This window comes from Rhinolophus sinicus, linkage group LG10, assembly GCF_036562045.2.
Source record: "Rhinolophus sinicus isolate RSC01 linkage group LG10, ASM3656204v1, whole genome shotgun sequence".
Classification (NCBI taxonomy): domain Eukaryota; kingdom Metazoa; phylum Chordata; class Mammalia; order Chiroptera; family Rhinolophidae; genus Rhinolophus; species Rhinolophus sinicus.
The window spans coordinates 108,235,922-108,253,802 of NC_133759.1; positions in this window are offsets into that span (position 1 = coordinate 108,235,922).

The window sequence follows — 17,881 nt, forward strand, 5'->3', positions numbered from 1 at the left end:
AAAGTTGTGCTGTGGGCACTTTACGTGTGTGTGCTCTCCTCAGAATGACCCAGAGCCAAGTGTTGTGATGCCCGTTAGAGATGGGGAAACCAAGGCCCACACCAGGCCGGCTGGGCTGGGGGCTCACATGCCCAGCCCACAGGTCCTGCTGACGCCGTGCACTTGTCAGCACACAAAGGGCCCCTTCCTTGACTCCCTCCTGGAGCCCCAGCCAGGCTCTGCTTTCTGCCTCCCACTGACTGCGCCCAACTCAGGAGGTGGGGACAGATGCCAGAAGAAAGGTGGGTGGAGGACAAAAGCAGAAGGGGCGATTTATGGCATAAACATACCACTTGTGTGTAGAAGAAAAATATTTTCTTTGAACAAACAAGACTCTTAGCCCAGTTTCCCAGAAGCACTATTATCTCAGAATAGTGCTGCTTCCAAAGAAGAAAAAGAAAATACGGTGAGGGAAAAAGGAGAGGAAAAAGCCTTTGTGGAGGAAGGGGGGTGCAGCCGGCAGAGACAGGGCTAGTGGGATGACAGGCCAGGTGCCTCAGCCATCAGATTGGGCCAGACCCTGCTGTCAGGACTTTGAACCCGTTACAAACACATTTGCTGATGGGGGTCAGGGTAGGGGCCCCCACACGACATTGAGTGCCCTGAAGGTTAGGATTTGTTTGGGGTGATGGTAAAACTAAATGGTTTTGGCCTCTCCTGCCTTTTGGGGCCAGCTGTACATTTGATCAAGCAACTTCTATGCCCTCGTGCCAATTGTTTAGTGGACCAAACCTGGACCGAGGCAGAGCCTGGTGGTCCACCTCTGCAGACCTGTCTCCAGGACGTCCATCAGCAGCCCCTAGGAAAAGCCTGGCCCCGCTGTGGTCTCCCATGTCAGACGTGCATTTGCTCATGAATGCTGTCAAAGTGCCTGCCTGCCCACCTCGGAGCAGGCAGTGTTGGCATTTCTGCTCCGTTGAGATGTTTCACTATTTCTGCAAAGGCTGGCTCCCCTCTTCTGCTCCCTGTCCCTCTTGGGCCCACATCCTTAGGGGTGAAACTCCTGTACAATGAGAAAGGCCTTGGGGAGCCCTGGGCCTGCTCATGCCCGGCTGTCCTGTTGGGGGGCAGTGGGGATGTCCTGGAAATGCTGGGCATTTCTCCCAGGGGGCTCTCTGCTGTGTTGCCCGGCAACTGGCTGCTCCTTATCAGCTCTCAGACAAGCTCCAGCCAAATTCTGAAATGGCCCCACCTGTTTTTCAGTTTGTGGTTTAGGTTTTTTAATTTTATTTTAGGAAGTGAAATGAACAACACTCATTCTGGAAGGGGAAGATAAGGCTCGGATCCACCGGAGCAATGTCTGCTGGAAAGAAATCTCTTTTAACTTGTGGGCAATTTTCCAGTGCAGCTCAGTGGTGCGGAAGCTGGCGGCACACTCGCTGAGGGAATTGGATGGCGGGCTGTAGGCGTGGGCCAGCCCGGCGCAGAGGCTGGGGTGGCATTCTGCCGGGATGAGGCCTGGAGATCTGGTGAACAAGGGGCCTGACCCCATCCCCAGGCCAGCCACTGATGCCTCCCATCCTGCCACTTGGGGCATCGCAGGCCTTTGCTACCCAAGAACTAAGTTTCCCAGGCCAGTGTCAAAATAGAGCTTGATCCTCCCCGAAGCTGGAGAGGCATCCCTTGCTCTATTGCCGCCTGAAACTGTTCTGTCTGGCTTCTGAGGGGACCTCATTGCTACCTTGATGTCTTGGGCTGAACTCCATTCCACCTCCTGCCTCAGAATGTGTACGGGAGCAAATAACAGATAACAGCTCAAAACAGTTGAACAACAGAGAGGATTTACTGTAATGAAAAAATGGTGCGGGGGGACTTCAGGTCAGGATCAATCCAGCAGCTCAGTGTCTTTAAGGGCTCAGTTGGGAATAGTCACTGGCCAACTGGCTGTGGGATTCCTTGTTTATTCTCACCCCTGAAGCAATCGCTATGACCGGGAGATGAGCACACCTTGCTTTGCTTAGACCAGCCAACACCCACCCAAAACATGGGGCTACTACAGAATGGGGGTGGGACAGATTGGATTTTGAGGAGCACACAGCATCCTCTAAATCCTTTCCTGACACACAAGTGTGAGGACTGTTGTGGATCATCGTCAGCCTGCAAGTCTGTGTGTTCTTCGAGGGGACAACTCTTGTTCAGTGCTCAGTGCCGTTCCCGCCCCATCTCACGCCCTCCCCTCTGTATGCTCTCCTCTGCCGGGCCTGTCTCCTTTCACGTCTTCTGATGCTCTGTACCCCAGCACAAGCCTTTTCACAGGCTGTTCCCTCTCCTGGAATGCTGGAGAAGGAGAGAGAGAGACAGACAGACAGACAGACAGACACAGAGAGATAGAGAACGAGACAGAGAGAAATGATATTAACAGGTTAATGGGGTGGAGAGAGGAGGAAGAGGGGCCCATAGGGAAAGAGAAGGTGAGAAGGGGTGCCTGGGAGGCCGGGTTCGGCTGCTGGCCAGTGCGCAGAGCCTCTCCCAGCCTGACCTGGGGCTGCTGTGAACACGTCATGGCTGTGGCTGACTTGGCCAAGCTCCCCTGACATTCTCAGTGCCTGTTTGGATGGGGAGGACCAGCAGGTACTCAGTGCTGCCATCTGAGTGATGGTTGGGCTAGTCTGTGCCGTGGTGGGGGGATGGGAGAGGAGGGCAAATTCTAGCCCCTCCCTTCCCTCCATGGACCAGCCTCCCCTTTGGGGCCAACTGAAATGGAGGCTTTCGGGACTTTCAGGGCACCAGGCTGCTGGGTGTGAGGCTGGGGACAGTTGCTGGACCAGACCTGATGGGCAGCTGGGCTGCAGCAGTGCGCCATGGTACCCAGGGTGTGGTGGGCGTCAGAGAAAGGACTGGTGTCCCCTCGGCCACCAGGGTCTGGCCAGGCATTGCCAAGTTGTTGGAATCAGAAGAGCCCAAGCTGAAGAGGGCAGAGGGGGAAGCTGAGGCCCTGGAGGCGGGGGCCAGCCCAAGACCCTGGTCCTCCTTGGGGCTCCTGAGCGTGGCCCCTTCCCTGCAGCCACCGATGGCCCACCACCCTCTCCCGAGGGCCCAATAGGGGAGGTGGTTCAATGTCTATAACCAGCCCCCACCACTCTGAGGAGCCATGTCAGGGGGTCTCCAGAAAGGTCTCTCACTCTCTCTCTTTTTGTGTATTGAGGTCCAGTGCAAGGCTCCAGGGACAGTGGGCCTGGTCAGAACTGCCGGGCACGTGTCCAGCTGTCTAGCTGGATTGAGTCTCCCTGTCATCCCATGAGATATGGGCCCCAGTCCCAGGGAGACCCCTGGAGCAGGGGGAGGGGCCTGGAGAAGGCAGTACCTCAACTGGAAAGGGGTGAGGGCCTCCCACTGCTCAGCCCAGGCACAGCAGGGATCTACAATCATGGCAGTGCCGTGGGGGCACCTTGGTGGGGGAGACAGTCCCCAGGTGACAGCAGGGCCTGGGAGATCACAGCTGGTGGGATGTTCTAGAAGGGTTTGCTGGATACAGAGGAAGCTGGGAAAAGTATGCTCAGGGCCCCCAGGTGGAACCAGCAGGCCACGTGGCCTGGCCTGAGGGTCTGGGCCTTTCCCTGTAGGGCGCACGCAGGGTGCTGAACAGGGCCACAGGGAAGCTGGGGCCAGGGCTGGGCTGTGACAGTTTCCCAGGAGAGGGGTGTCAGCCACCCCAGTGAGAGGTGACAGCTGTTTGGGTGAGGGGTGTCAGCTGCCCAGGTGAGGGGTGATGGGCCCATGTCAGGGAATAGAAGAGATGGAGTGAAGTGGTAACAAGCCAGAGGTGTGAAGGAGGGGGGGACCCAGAGGAGCTGGGGTGGATGGGAGGACCCCCACCTTCTGGGCATTCAAATGAGTGGCAGGGGTCACTGTGCCTGACATGGGAAGCCTGGAAGACAGGTATGATAAGGATTCAGCTGGATCTTCTGAGTAGGGGCCTGTGGTAAGGACGAGGGTGGGGTGGGGAGGCATCAGACAGGGGCTGCAGGAGTGGGAGGTGGCTTGAATGGGAGACACAGGTGTTGGGTGTGGGGTGAGGACAGATGAATGAGGCAGGTGGGCGTGGGGGCACAGGGTTTAATGGGAGTAATGGGAGCTGTTCCCAGAAGTGGCATGTTGCTGGTGGGCCCCACCCATGTATCCACATCCCCATCTGCCCCAGGCGACCCCACCCCAGCTGCCTCTTGCTAGGGGGCTGCTAGGTCCACCCAGGTTGCTATGGTGATGGGATGCATGGCCAGCAGGTGTCAGCAGAGCCTGAAGAACCTATAAGAGCAGGTGTGGCTGGGTGGGGGGCACCCGCAGCCCCTCTCCTGGGCCCTCCTCCTGCTGTGCCATGAGGGACCCTCTTGAACCCTGCTAGTCCCAGCAGGGCCCTCAGAGCCTGGGGCAGCTGCCCCACCATTGCTATGAGGTGCACAACCAGGGTAGCAGGACCCTGGAATGAGCCTGTGAGGGGATCCTGGAGGAGTTTCTCCCTATGGTAGGCCAATGAGAACCGGCTCTGCCACTGAGGCACCTGGGGCAGACACCACTCTCTCTGAGCCTTAGTTTCCCCACATGAGTGCCACAGAGGGTGCTCGAAGGCTTGTCTGGAGCAGGGGCCCTGTAAGAGGTCGTGCCCTTGTTTCCCCCTCAGGCCGGAAGCATCTCTGGGTCAGGCTTTGCCATAGGAAGCAAGGCACACACACTCCTACACATGCACGTGGACGGCCCACACAGAGGCACAGTGTGCATTTCACGCCAAGCCGCCGTGAACCACTAATCCCATCGCACAGAATGGTCCCCGAGGCCCCAGGAGGCAGGAACCCCCTGCTGTGCCCCGCTCTGAGCCTCAGGTGGGTTCCTGGCCCAGAGGCTCTGTGAGAGGGGCCCTAGGAACCCCTCCCCTTCCCCTATCTGGGCCACAGGACTCAGGCCATGTGACTGAGAGCTGGGGAAACTGAGGCAGGCTGGCCTCAGGTGAGTGGTGGAGGGAGCAGCCAGGGAGCGAGTCCGTGCAGGAACGAGTTGAATCCATAGGGCTCTCTCTCCTCCTCCCTGAATGTCGCCAGTGCTGGGAAATGCTGAATCCTGCTCTTTCCTAAACAAAGTCTCCACTGCCTCCGTTCGCTTATTTCTGCAGAAGTAAATTGATGAGGCGGTGGAGGAGCCGGGTTTGAGTGGGTGGGGGCTTCCACCAAGTCCCTGTACCTGTCCAGGTGGGTGCACCTAGCCTGCTGGCCTCCATGGCCCCTGGGGCCCACCTGGGGCAAGGAGGCCCAGGCTCATGGTCAGTGGTTCAACTTCTAGATCTCTAGCCTTGGAGGATGGAGAACGTCCTCCTTCCCCTGCCACATGGAAGGGCTGACAGCCTCGGGCCCCAGGCTTCTACCCGTCACCTGCCTGGAGCGGGCCTCCCCCCGGCCCCACCCTACTCCCTGCGTGTGCCCCTCTAGGCATACTTTTCCTCCCAAGGCCTCTCTGGCCATGGCAGGCAGGAGTCTATGCCAGAGCCCCGACCATTCCGTGCCCAGCTCACAACAGGGGACTAGCCATGTGCCTGTCTCTCTGCGGGTGTCGGCCTCTCAAGGGCACAGACCGTGTCTCTAAGACTATATTTCCTGATTATAAAAGCAATTGCTTTCACTGTAGAAATGTTGGAAAACGTAGAAATAAGAAAGGGGACAGACATCGCTACACCCACCTCTGCTCTGCTTCTGGGCACATCCTCCCAGGCTCGTTCTGGGAGGCCCTGGATGGTGGATGGGGCCACGGTGTTGGGTGAGGTGGGTGGATGCCCAGGGGCTTCTCGCAAGGTCTCCTCCCCCACTCCTGATCCCTTTAGCTGGCCGAGGACGCTCCTACAAAGCTGGGCTGAAGCAGCAGAGTTTCTCCTCTCTGCTTTCAGCAAGTTGAAACATGTAGTGATTGGAGGGAGCCCCCCATAAAGCTCCCCATTGGGGCAGATATGTCTCAGGGAGGCTGAGAGAGAGAAGACGACTCAGGCTCTCATCTGTCTCCTGCCAGGGATGGGCGGTGGTCTGAGGCAGGTGTCCTGGTGCCCTATGGCTCCACCCAATTGAGAAAGTGCTTGCAGGCCAGGCCAGAGGCAGAAAAGACTGGTCCACCCCTCCATCATCCATCCATCCATCCATCCGTCCGTCCACCCATCCATCCACCCACCCACCCACCCATCCATCATCCATCATCCATCTACACATCAAGTCATCCATCCATCATCCACCCATACACCCATCCAACTGACATCTGCTGTCTTAGGGACATCTACTGTCTTAGGGCAGAGACTGAGGCAGGGCTTTCTTTTTTTTTTCTTTAATACTTTTTTTTTGGCGGGGGAAGGGGAACAGGACTTTATTGGGGAAGAGTAGTGTGTTTTTCCCAGGACTCATCAGCTCCGTCCAAGTCAAGTTGTTGTCCTTTCAATCCTAGCTGTGGAGGGCGCAGCTCAGCTCCAGGTCCAGTTGCCGTTGTTAGTTGCAGGGGGTGCAGCCCACCATCCCTTGTGGGAGTCGAACCGGCAACCTTGTGGTTGAGAGGACATGCTCCAAACAACTGAGCCACCGGGGAGCTGAGCGGCAGCTCATTGACTCATTCTAGTTGTGGAGGGCGCAGCTCACTGGCCCATGTGGGAATCGAACCGGGAGTCCTGTTGCCCAGAGCTCGCACTCTAACCAACTGAGCCACCCGTCTGCCCTGAGGCAGGGCTTTTGTGCAAGGGCTCCACTGAGGGAGAGCTCTCAGGTAAACCCTGCAGGGAGTGAGGGAAGCAGGGCAGGGCAGGGGGAAAGCTCAGTAGAACGTGACTGTCTGGAGCTGTCTGTCAGCTCGGAGCTTTGTAGTGTGAATAGCACCCAGAATCGTCACTGCCTTGAGGCTGGGGGCCAGCCCTTTGAAACCCTGTATTAATCCACCACTGGCTGTCGGAGTTTCCTGGGGCCGCTGTAACAAAGTGCCACAAACAGAGTGGCTCAACACAACAGAAATTTGTCTCTCAGTTCTGGAGCTAGAAGTCTGAAATCAAGGTGCCAGCAGCTCCCTCTGAAACCTGTCTGGGAGAATCCTTCCTGCCTCTCTCCCAGCGTCTGCTTGTGGCCAGCCATCCTTGGCTTTCCTTGGCTTGCAGCTACATCACCCATCGTCACCTGGCTTCTTCCTCTTCTCATGAGGACAGTCATGTAGGATTAGGGTTCATCCTAGTGACCTCATCTTAACTTCATTTCTCTGCGATGCTCCTATTTCCAAATAAGGTCACATCCACAGGTATCCAGGGTTAGGATTTCTGCATGTCTTTTGCTGTGGCGGGGGGCACAATTCAACCCACAACATTGGCTCTGGGCTGCCGCAGCTCAGGGGTGGAGCGTAGGGCTGTGTAACCTCTCAGGAAAGCCAGCTCCCCTCAGCCGAGGGCAATTTTTGGAGAAGGGGCAGCTGTGAGGTGTTAGCTGCCAAAACTCACAGAAGCAAGAGAAGGTGCAGCTGTTGGCAAGGGCTTTTGGGAGGGACACCAACCATATCTGTCACACCAGGGGGCTGAGTTGGCTCATGTCACCAAGAGGAATGAGCAGGCCCTCACAGAGGGGACCTTCTAAGAGGAAGGGTACAGGGTAGACCTGCCAACAACGTGCTGGTTGCAGAGTGCCAGTGAGCTGGGCCGTGGATGGAAAGGCACTGGGTGGTGGTGGGCAGGGTGCTGTGTAGGAGTGGACGGTCCACAAAGCCCCCTCGGGGGGGGACCAGGCAGGCCCACCGCCTGTCCCTCTCTGAGCTCTTTCCTCTGCAGCAGAGTGGAGGGACCACAGTGTGACACCAGTCCCCTGGGAACACACAGAAGGGACAGCTCTGGGCCAGGAGGCCAGGAGCCCCGCACTGCGCAGGCAGCGCAGCTTGGAGCTCTGGAAAGGCAGTTTGGTTTTGGAAATGGGGCTCCTGTGATTTGTTCCCAGGATACCCTAGGGAGGCCCCCTCCCGGCCAGGCTCTGGCTGGGGAAAGGAGCTCAGTGGACAGGCTGGGCGGGATCCTGGGGAGGCCTAGACTCAGGGCACCACCTCCTGCCCACTGGGCCTGCGGAACCTGCAGCCTTCCCTCTCCATCCTTGCCCCATCTCCATCTCAGAACCCCCTGGGGGCACGAACCCACTTGCAGAGTCCATTGCCCCAAGTTCATTACAGGAAAATCAGGAAGGACAGATAATGACAGAAAAAAAGAAAAAACCTTCAACAAACCACAAAACACCTCTCCTCCCCCAACACTCTGCCCTAAAAGTCTGGGTGTTTTCTTCCAGACTTTCCTTGGGTGAGAAAAATGAAATTCAGTTCAAAAGAGTGTTTATGGAAAACAGATTCTGTGCCCAGTGCTGGCTGAGCCTGGGGAGCTTAGCCCTCTGTAGCCCTTGGCTGGGATAGGAGGTGGCACTAGGACCCCTTCCCCATGTCCTCTCACCGGTCGCAGGAGTGGGCCCCAGGGTTGGGCTTGAAATGTATTCTCCTCCACCATGGAGGCCAGAAGTACGAGGCTAAGGGTCGGCTCTTTCTGGAGGGTCTGAGGGGGCCATGTGCTCCAGGCGTCTCCCACTTCTGTTGGCGGCTGGCAATCCTTGGTGTTTCTTGGCTTGAGGATGTTTCCCTCCAATCTCTGCCTCTGTCTTCACACATGCCCTGTGTGTGTGTGTTTGTGTGTGTGTGTGTGTGTGTGTGTGTGTGTGTGTGTGTGGTCTTGTCTCATAAGGATACTCATTGGATGTAAGGCCCGCTCTAATCCAGGATGATCTCATCTTGAGATCCTTACCTATCACACCTGCCAAGACCCTATTGCCAAACAAGGTCACATTCTGAGGTTCCAGGGGGACATATCTTTGTGGGGGACACCACTCAACCCACTACACCACTTGGCTATGGGTGGCAGGGGGCTAAGAGGTTGCCAGGACATGAGATGGTCAGCGAGAAAAGTGGGACAGTCTTGGGTCAGTGGGACTGGTCGGTCACACCGGTATTGAGTGGGGGGGTGTCTTTGATTTTAGGTCCTATATAATCAGTGGTGGGCTCCTCTAGGATGCTGCACCACTCACCTGCCGGGGTCGAGGGCGCCCCATGCCCTGCCTGTAGGCTGGGAAGCCAGTGGGGACGTGGGAGCATAGAGATGGGGAATGGCGGCCCTGGGCACAGGGTGGGCACGCATCCATCGTTCCTGTGGGCACCGTGGGAGATGCCTGGGGCCTTAGGGAACCTCCTACCCAGGGCTAAAAACGCTCTTAATTAAAATGGGAAGCTGGCATCACCTTGGGCCAGGAGCTGGCCTCTTCCTTGGCAAGTCGGCTGGTTTTAAATCCCCAGAAGGGATCCGTCTCCAGGGACAACCTGGTTCCAGGAGGAAAAGAACCAAATGAAACTCCCCACAGTGCCCTTTCCAGGCAGCCGGCTTCCTGCAGGAACAAGCCTGGCCCTATTGCAACCCTGTGGGACAGGCCAGGGGTGAGGGGCAGTCTGCCCTCCGGGGGCTCCCGAGGGAAAACAGGGTGGGGGCTTTACAGCTCTCAGGGCAGGGGATGGACGTCATATCTGGAAGCTGTGTCTCTGTCCTGGGCAGGGGGTGGCGTGTGGGGAGCACTCAAGGCGCAGGGCGGGGCATCAGGCTTCCATAGAGACACCTGCCCCCTGACCTGCAGACCATGACCCAGTGCGGGGAGGGACACGGGAGTGTGGGGCTGACTTTGGGGTTTCCTTTATTTCCTGGGGCTCTCCTTCTCTTCTCCACTTTACAGACAGGGCCACTGAGGCCCAGGGATGTAGAGTGACCTGCCCTAGGCGAAGCGGTGACTTAAGCGAGACCCGTGCCGCCTGCAGCCCTGGCACCACATGGCTCTTCACCCAGCCGGAACTTTAGGCCCCAGGGTGGAGCTGAGGGTGGAATGTCAGGCATGAGGGGGCAGCTGGAAGGCATTTTTAGAGGGGAAGGAGGAGGAGACGCTGGTGCCGCCCAGGGCAGCAGGTCCTTCTGCACACCCTGGCCCCGGCATCAGCCCTCTGCACCCCCACCTTACTTCAGCCTGGCGCCCGCTCCCCTCCCTGCCGGCCCCTCCAGCAGGAGGCCTTTCTCCCAGGCCGAGGAGGCCCTTTGAATCCTCTGGTTTTCGATCTGGGAGGCCGTGTTTTAAGCTGCAGAATTCTGGACCTTGTTCAGTCTGGTCTCTGCTCCTCTGGGTGGGGGTGGGGTGGAGGTGAGGCCACACAGACCTGGGTCTGCCGCGCAAGCTGCTTCCTCCCCGCCAGGCTCAGTCCTTCATCCCAGAGCTGGCCGGCCGTGGGCCCTGCAGTGGCTGGGGGGGCGGTATTTGATGAGCTTCCCAGGATCCACGGCCTGCCGGAGCCCGCATGCAAGAGGAGCCAGTGTGTGTCTGTTTCCATCCTGGCTCATGCCACCCTCTTAAGCTCTCACTGTCCCCCAGTTCCCAATACGCTCTCAGAGAGGAGGTTGAGGGAGGGAAGGGCAGACTGATGGCTGAGAGGCTGGTGTGGGTCACATCTCCCCACTGAATGACCTCATTTCAGCCACATTTCCTGCAGGTCCCCTATGGGACATTGCCTCTCGAGGTGATAATATCTTCAGCCCATTTTACAGGAATGGAAACCAAGTCCCAAGGGAGCCATGGCAGGCCCAGTGCTCCTCTTGCAGGCCCCGCTGTCGTTCGCAGGGACTGCTTGCCGACTGTGGCCGATTGAATTGTCCAAAGGCAGCCGCAGCGGCAGCAATTCTTCAGGTCCGGGACTGGGCCACGACCGAAGGAGAGAGTCATGGAGTCTACCTGTGGCTGGTGTACACGTAGTCCCCCCGCCCCCACACCGTGTTAGATATTGTGGTTTTAACTTGGGCTCCTGAGAGGCAGGCTCTGAGGATTTGAGGGCCAAGGAGGAAACCCTTGAGGGGAAGTGGGACATGAGGCAGGAATGAAAGCAGCCCAGAAAAGGTGGGTAGTGATCAGGTGACCACTGGGCAACTAGAGCTCGAGCCCACTGGGGCCCCTTGGGAGACAGCGAAGAGTGCACAGCTCTGAGTTCTGCCACCAAAGGGCCAGGGGGCTGGGGAATTGACCCACCAACTCCAAACAGTTGAGGACTGCCCACCCACCTTGAAAGTGGCATTCAGGGTGCTGAGAAAGCCCGCAGATAAAGAAGTGCTTGTGCTGGCCATCGGCGGTCAGCTGGGCCACGCACACCGAAATGACGCAGACAAAGGGACACGGGACGGAATGTTGGGAGCCTTAGGACCAGTTTTCTGACTGTGAGGCAGTGGCCCAGGGACAAGTCTGAAAACCTGAGGTGAGTAAGCGGCTGAGTTATGCTGTCTCAGCTCCCGGCCCAGGCTCCTGGCTGTGTGAGGACCGTCAGTACCATTTTTTGCTCAAGACATTGTTAGTCAAGTTTTCTGTGACTTGTAGCTGAACGCATCCCAAGGGATAAGGAGGCGCTCAGAGAGAGCACAGCCCTGCTGTCACCCGATCTTGGACTTCTGGTCTCTGGGCTGTTGTTTTTAGCCGCCCAGTGTGCAGGACTTGGTTTCCCCAGGACACAAACCCAGCTGTGGAGGGTGGGCCAGGCAAGGGCTGCTCTGGAGCCTGGGGCAATCTCCCTGGGCTTCCTGGGGGAGGTGTGTGTGTGTGCACAGGCCCGTCTGCACGCCTGGGTCTCCGCTGTGCTTTGCGAAGGCTCGGGTTCTCGGCACAGGTGTTTACCGACATCAAGGCAGCCTGAGAGGAGCCAGGCGGACGGGGCTGCAGTGCAGACAAAATTAAGGCCTGGTGGCTGCTATTTTAAACCAGGGCCCCTGGCCAGCCTGTCTTGGCCCCTCCACTCTACGTCTGAGACACTGTGGGCTGGGCGGGTATTTGGTATGGCAGCAGTCGGCATGTGTGGAGAGAGTCCAGAGGTGGTAACTTGCCCACATACCCCCTGGCTCCTGCGGAGGCCCTGCCAGGGACTGTCAGCCCGCGGCTGGCTTTCTTTCCAGAAAGTCAGACTGGCGTGGGTTCTCCCAGCAGGGGGCAGGCAGGTGGAAGGCATTCAGCCTGGCCTGGTCTGGCAGGCAGCCCCCCACCCCATTTTAAGCATCATGTCACACTGGGCCCAGGGACCGTTTAGTCAGATGTCCGCAGGGCACTGCAGTTATCCGAGAGCTCGGCAGGCCTAGATCCAGGAAGCCTTGTGGGGCCCGCAGGTGAGCAGCTCACGGAGGGGGTGCTGTCACCCGGGACACTTCCTGTGGACTTGCCATGTACCCAGGGCTTCCTCGCCGCATGGTGGTCCCAGGCTACTGGGGTTACTCACTGGGGACTGGCCTGCCCCAGCCTGAGTGAGCAGAGAGCTGCGTGGAGGCTGCATGGTGTTTTATGACCCAGCCTCGGCGGTTGACGGTTGACGTCTGATGTAACACTTCCTATTCTTTTGGCAAAGCTGTCACATTGCTGCCCTGGTTCAAAGGGAGGGGACTCAGATGCCCCCACTTGACAGGGGTGTGTAAAGAATGTGGGGGCATGTCTTAAAACTGCCAGTGGCCAAGAAGAATGTCTACCCCATGTATTAATGGTCATCTGCACCGGCCACCCTTCTTCGGTTGGCTGGATCCCTGCCTACCTCCCGGACAGACTCCAGGCCCCTCCTGGTGGATGGTCCAGTGACCGAGGGAGGAGGCGCTGGGTGAATCTGACTAGGAGGAGGGCAAGCGGGTCCCAGAGGCTGGTCCAGCTGGAATTGGCTCTGTCCTTGTTTCCTAGGATGGCCCAACAAATTACCACAAAGTAGGTGGCTTAAAATGAGAAATTTATTCTCTCCCAATTCCATAGGCCAGAAGTCCAAAATCGAGGTGTCGGCAGGGCCGGCTCCCTCTGAAGGCTCCAGGGGAGAATCAGCTCCCGGCATCGCCCAGTTTCTGGCGGTGGCCAGCAACCCTTGACGTTCCTTGGCTTGTGGACGCGTCGCTCCAACCTCTGCCTCTATCATCACATACCTGTCTTCCTCAGTGTGAGTGCCTGTGTGAAAATCCCCCAGTTTTTATGAGGACATCAGTCCCTGGAGTAGGGCCCACCCTAAAAAACCCCAGAATGACCTCATCTTAGCTATCTCTTAATTGTAAGCATCTTAATGACATCCACAAAGACCTGATTTCAGAATAAGGTCACATTCTGAGGTTCCACAGACATGAATTTGGGGGGAGGGGTGCTACTCAGCCGAGGGGCTGAGGTGTCCCTTCTTCTGCCTCATGGTCCCCGGGAGACAACCGATCTGCTTTCTGACTGTAGGTTTTTGAAGAGCCCTGCCCCCACCTCAGTAACATCTGACATTTTCCCTGCCAAGTCATTTCACTTGAGAATCCTCGGTTTCCTGGCTCTTCAGTCAGGGCCAAGTGACATAAGTCTGAGAAGCAGGTGACATAATGATCAGGCTTGGCTCGGCCAAACTGTTGGACATTTGCTCAGGCCGGTCCTCTACCCAGAGAGCCCTCTCCCTGTGTGTTCTCTGCAGCTGCTTTCTTGTGCCACTCACACCTTGGCTCAGGGGGTGTGATGGGCTGAGCTGCTCCCCCCTAAAATGTATATGTTGGAATCCTAACCCCCAGGACCTCAGAATGGGACTATAGTTGGAGACAGGGCCTTTATAGAGGTGATTAAAGTAAAATGCGGTCAGATAGGTGGGCCCTAATCCCATAGCACTGGTGTCCTTATAAGAAGAGATTAGGACACAGACATGCACAGAGGGACGGCCATGTGAGGACACAGGGAGAAGAGGGTCGTCTACACCCCAAGAAGGGAGGCCTCAGAAGGAACAGCTGTTGGTCCAGGACTATGAGAACATACATGTCTGTCGTTTACGCCGCCCCGTCTGTGGTATTCATTAGAGCAGCCCAAGCTGACTCAGACAGGGGTGTTGGGGGAAAAATGGGGTGGACCTGTACTGGTGAAGATGCTCTGCCCTCTCTGGGAGACTCGTCATGTACAGAACGTGCCAGGAGGCCCAGGCCGGGAGCACGAGCAGCAAGGGCTGCATTGTGACCAGTGCAGACCTGACTGCCCGCCTAATTATACGTGCTCCTGGTGGAAGCTTTCGCACGATGATGCTCGTAATTGAAAATGAACACAATTTGAAAACCCTCCGTTCTGCCTCCCACTCCTCTGGGACACCCTCCTTGTCAGCAGGTTTTGTTTGGGGTTTTCCCCACAGACCCCTCAGACCAGCTAGCCTTCTCTGTATCATTGCGTAGTGTGCCTCAGGTCTGTCTCCCCCCAACTGGTGGCTCCCCGAGGGCAGGGGCTAGGGTATGCACCTGTGTGTCTCCAGTGACCTAGGCCAGGCACATGATTTGAAATTGTCCGATGGAAGCTGGAGATGGGAAGGGCCCGGAATGACTTGAAGTCCTAGTCCCCAGTGAGAGAGCTGGGTCCCCAAGCCCCATCATCCCCACATCCAAATATACAAGAGCTGGGTGTTGGGTCTTGGTGGCTCACAGAGGACCAGGCAGGGCTGGGCAGGAGCTTCGAGCCCTGGCACAGCTCCTGGCACTCTGGCAGGGGAGTGCCATGTCCCACAGGGCAGCCTGGAAAGTACTTGGCCTTGAGAAGGCTGGTGAGAAGGACAGCTGGTGGAAGACAGCGATGACAATGCAGGTGGCTCTGTGATCTGCTGTTGGCGGGCCCCATGCAGGGAGGACAGCTCTGCTTCCACCCTACCTGCATCCCTGCCCTTGGACGTTGGTCTGGCACAGCTAGGAGTTGAGAGTCCTGGACAGCAGTCATGGGAGGGCAGCCTGGTGGGTGACAGCACCAGTGGAAGGTGATGCATGGTACCCCATGCCCAACACTCACATTGATGCCCATTTCACAGATGAGAAGACTGAGCCTGACCAGAATCACAAAGGGGAAGGGACAGAGGTGGGAAATGTTTCCTGGTCACACCCCTTGTATCCCTGTCCCTAGTGATTTTGGAGACCATGACCCATTCAGGCCCCTGCTTTCTCCAGCCAGACATGGCTTCCAGAGCATTCTGAGCCTCCAAAGCTGCCTCTGATTGACGGTGAATTGAGTTGACATGTAATTTGTACCTTGAGTACAAAGATGCCGTCATTGCCAGAAGAGAACCGAAACCAGCTATGAATAATTCCTGTGCTTTCAACAAAAACACCAATAAAATGAAAGTTTGAATAAATACCACTCAGCCCATCCAAGCGTGAAGGGGAAAAGCGATACCTTAAACCATCTGAGCTGGGCTGCAGTGGGAGAGGTGCTGGGGCCTTGTTCCTTGTGGAGGCTGGACAGGCCACGGCTCATGGGTGGGAGGTCAGCAGGGCTGCAGTGGGCAGCCTAGGGATGTCACCTGGGATGGGAGGCCTTGCCTGGTTCTCTCTACTCCCCAGGCCCAGCATGCCACCTGTGAGCCAGGCAGGCCTTAGCACAGGCTGTTCTTTAAGCCGGCAATCCCTTCCCTGCCTAGCAAACTTCTATGCATTCATGAAAGCCCTACTGAAGTGATGGTATCTTATTCATTCATTGAGTGGACATTCACTGAAGTCTGCTGGGCTGGCCATGGGTGAGAGGGTGATACTAAGCACAGAGCCTCCGACGTGGGCTGTATTACACACTGAAGGCTTGTGGAACCCCCAAATTCATGTGTTGAGATCCTAGCCCTCAATGTGAGGGTATTAGGAGGTGGGGCTTTGGGAGTCAATTAAGTCATGTGGTTGGAGCCCTCACAAACGGGATTAGCGTCCTTATAACAGAGATCCCAGAGAGGTCCCCCCTGGCTTCTATCACATGAGGACTCAGCAAACAAACAAACAAATACAAACAAACAACCCTGACATTGTAAACCAGCAAGTGGGCCCCCACCAATCACAGAGCCTGTTAGTACCTTGACCTCGGACTTCCCAGTCTCCAGAACTGTGAGAAGTAAGTTTCTGTTGTTTAAGCTGCATTGTCTCTTATGGCAGCCTGAGCCGACTAATACAGCCTCGTAGGCCTGTAGGGGTGTCAAAGCCATAGGCGACAATGATAAGAGGGGTAATGCAGGCCATTGGGAGAGAACAAACAGCCAGAAGGATCTGAATTCAAGTCTCCTCCATCACCATTCAGCCACTGACAAGTCAGTTTCCCCGTCTGGGTCTCCGTTTCCACATCCTAACAAGACCCCTTTCTTGGAGTTCCCAGGCTCCAGCCACCCTTCTGCCCTTGAAATGGAGAGGCAGCGACCTGGGTACAAGGCCTGTGACATAGCGGTGGGCCCACCCCACACCTAGACAGGCCACTAAATGCTGTGCAGGAGGGAAGAGCTTTGTGCCAGAGGGAGGGCCTCCGGTTGTGTCCCGGCTCTGGGATAGGCAAGGGGCAAGGGTCCACGGTTGGTGTTGCAGGTGGAATTGTGTGCCCCCAATAGTGTTGAAGTACTGACCTCTGGAACCCCAGAATGTGGCCTTATTTGGAAACAGGGTCGTTGCGGATGTAGTCTTTGAAGATGAGGTCACACTAGAGTAGGGTGGCCCTTTACCCAACATGCCTGGGGTCCGTCCTAGAAGAGGATGGTTACAGACACAGTGACCAGCCCGTACAGAGAGGAGAAGACCATGTGAAGACGGCCGTCACTCCAGAGACTCAAGTGATGCAGCTTCTAGTCAAGGAACCCCAAAGGTTGCCAGCCATCGCTAGAAGCTGGGAGAAAGACGTGGAGCGGATTCTCCATCACAGCCCCCAAGAAGGAACCAACCCTGCCAACACCTTGACTTTGAACTTCTGGCCTCCTAAATTGTGAGAGAGTAAGTTTTTGTTGTCTAAAGCCACCCAGTTTGTGACCATTTGTTATGGCAGACCCAGGAAAACCATACACTTGGCTTCGGTCCATTCCTGGTCAGGAAGCTTTGGGGCAGTGGCTTGGGGACTAGGCTGACCAGTGGGGAAACCATCCTTTCCTGAGTACCTGCTTGGTACCTAGCCCTCACTAGTGGAGGGAGAAAGGTGGTGGTCACCCTGGGGCATGGGCTCCTGGGCTTCTTGTTTCCCCCAACACCTCCCGATGTTTAGAAAGGTGAGCATTTCTGCCACCATCTGCACGCCCAATATAGGCACATGCACCCTCACTTGATCCCAGGAAAGGAGGTCGGTCCAGCCCCACTTTACAGATAGGTAAACTGAGGCTCAGAGAGTGGCTTTGCAAATGTCACACATCAAGTGGGTGGCAGACCAGGATTGGAAGCCACGCTGGCTGGCTCCACAGTCTAGCCCATTCCCTTCTGTGGTCATTCAGTCAGCACCCACCAACAAGGGCAGCCTAGTCATGCTGTGTGACTGGGGCAGTCACTGAGCCGCCAAGCCTCTTTCCTGCAGCTCTGAGAAGTTACTTCTTTGTCCTGTTCTCACACTTCTGGTGGTTGGTGCTGGCTGAGATGGGGACCTTGGGGGGCTGTCTGTTGGCTGGAACACCTACTAGTGGCCTCTGCAAGTGGCCAGAGCTTCTTTAAAGCATGGTGGCTTCAGGTAGTCCAGCTTCTCACCGGATGGTTCAGGTTCCACACGTGAGTGTCCTAGCTCACAGGGTGATGTTTTGTCTCCTTTTCTGACCACGCCTTGGAAGGGAAGTCACACAATGTCACTGCCCTGTATCTGGTTATAAGACACAAGGTTCCACCACCAATGGGAGGAATGTCAAGGTCACATTGTAGAAGGGGGACATTGTGTGTCTATCCTCAGAGGATACAACGTATCATGACAGCCGTTTGGGAAGCCATGCCCTATTGTGTGGCAATTTATTGTCTGGAATTGGAATTGTGACCTGGTGTGCTGGTGTGGGCAGGGTGTTGAGAGACAGAGAGACAGAGAGAGAGAGAGAG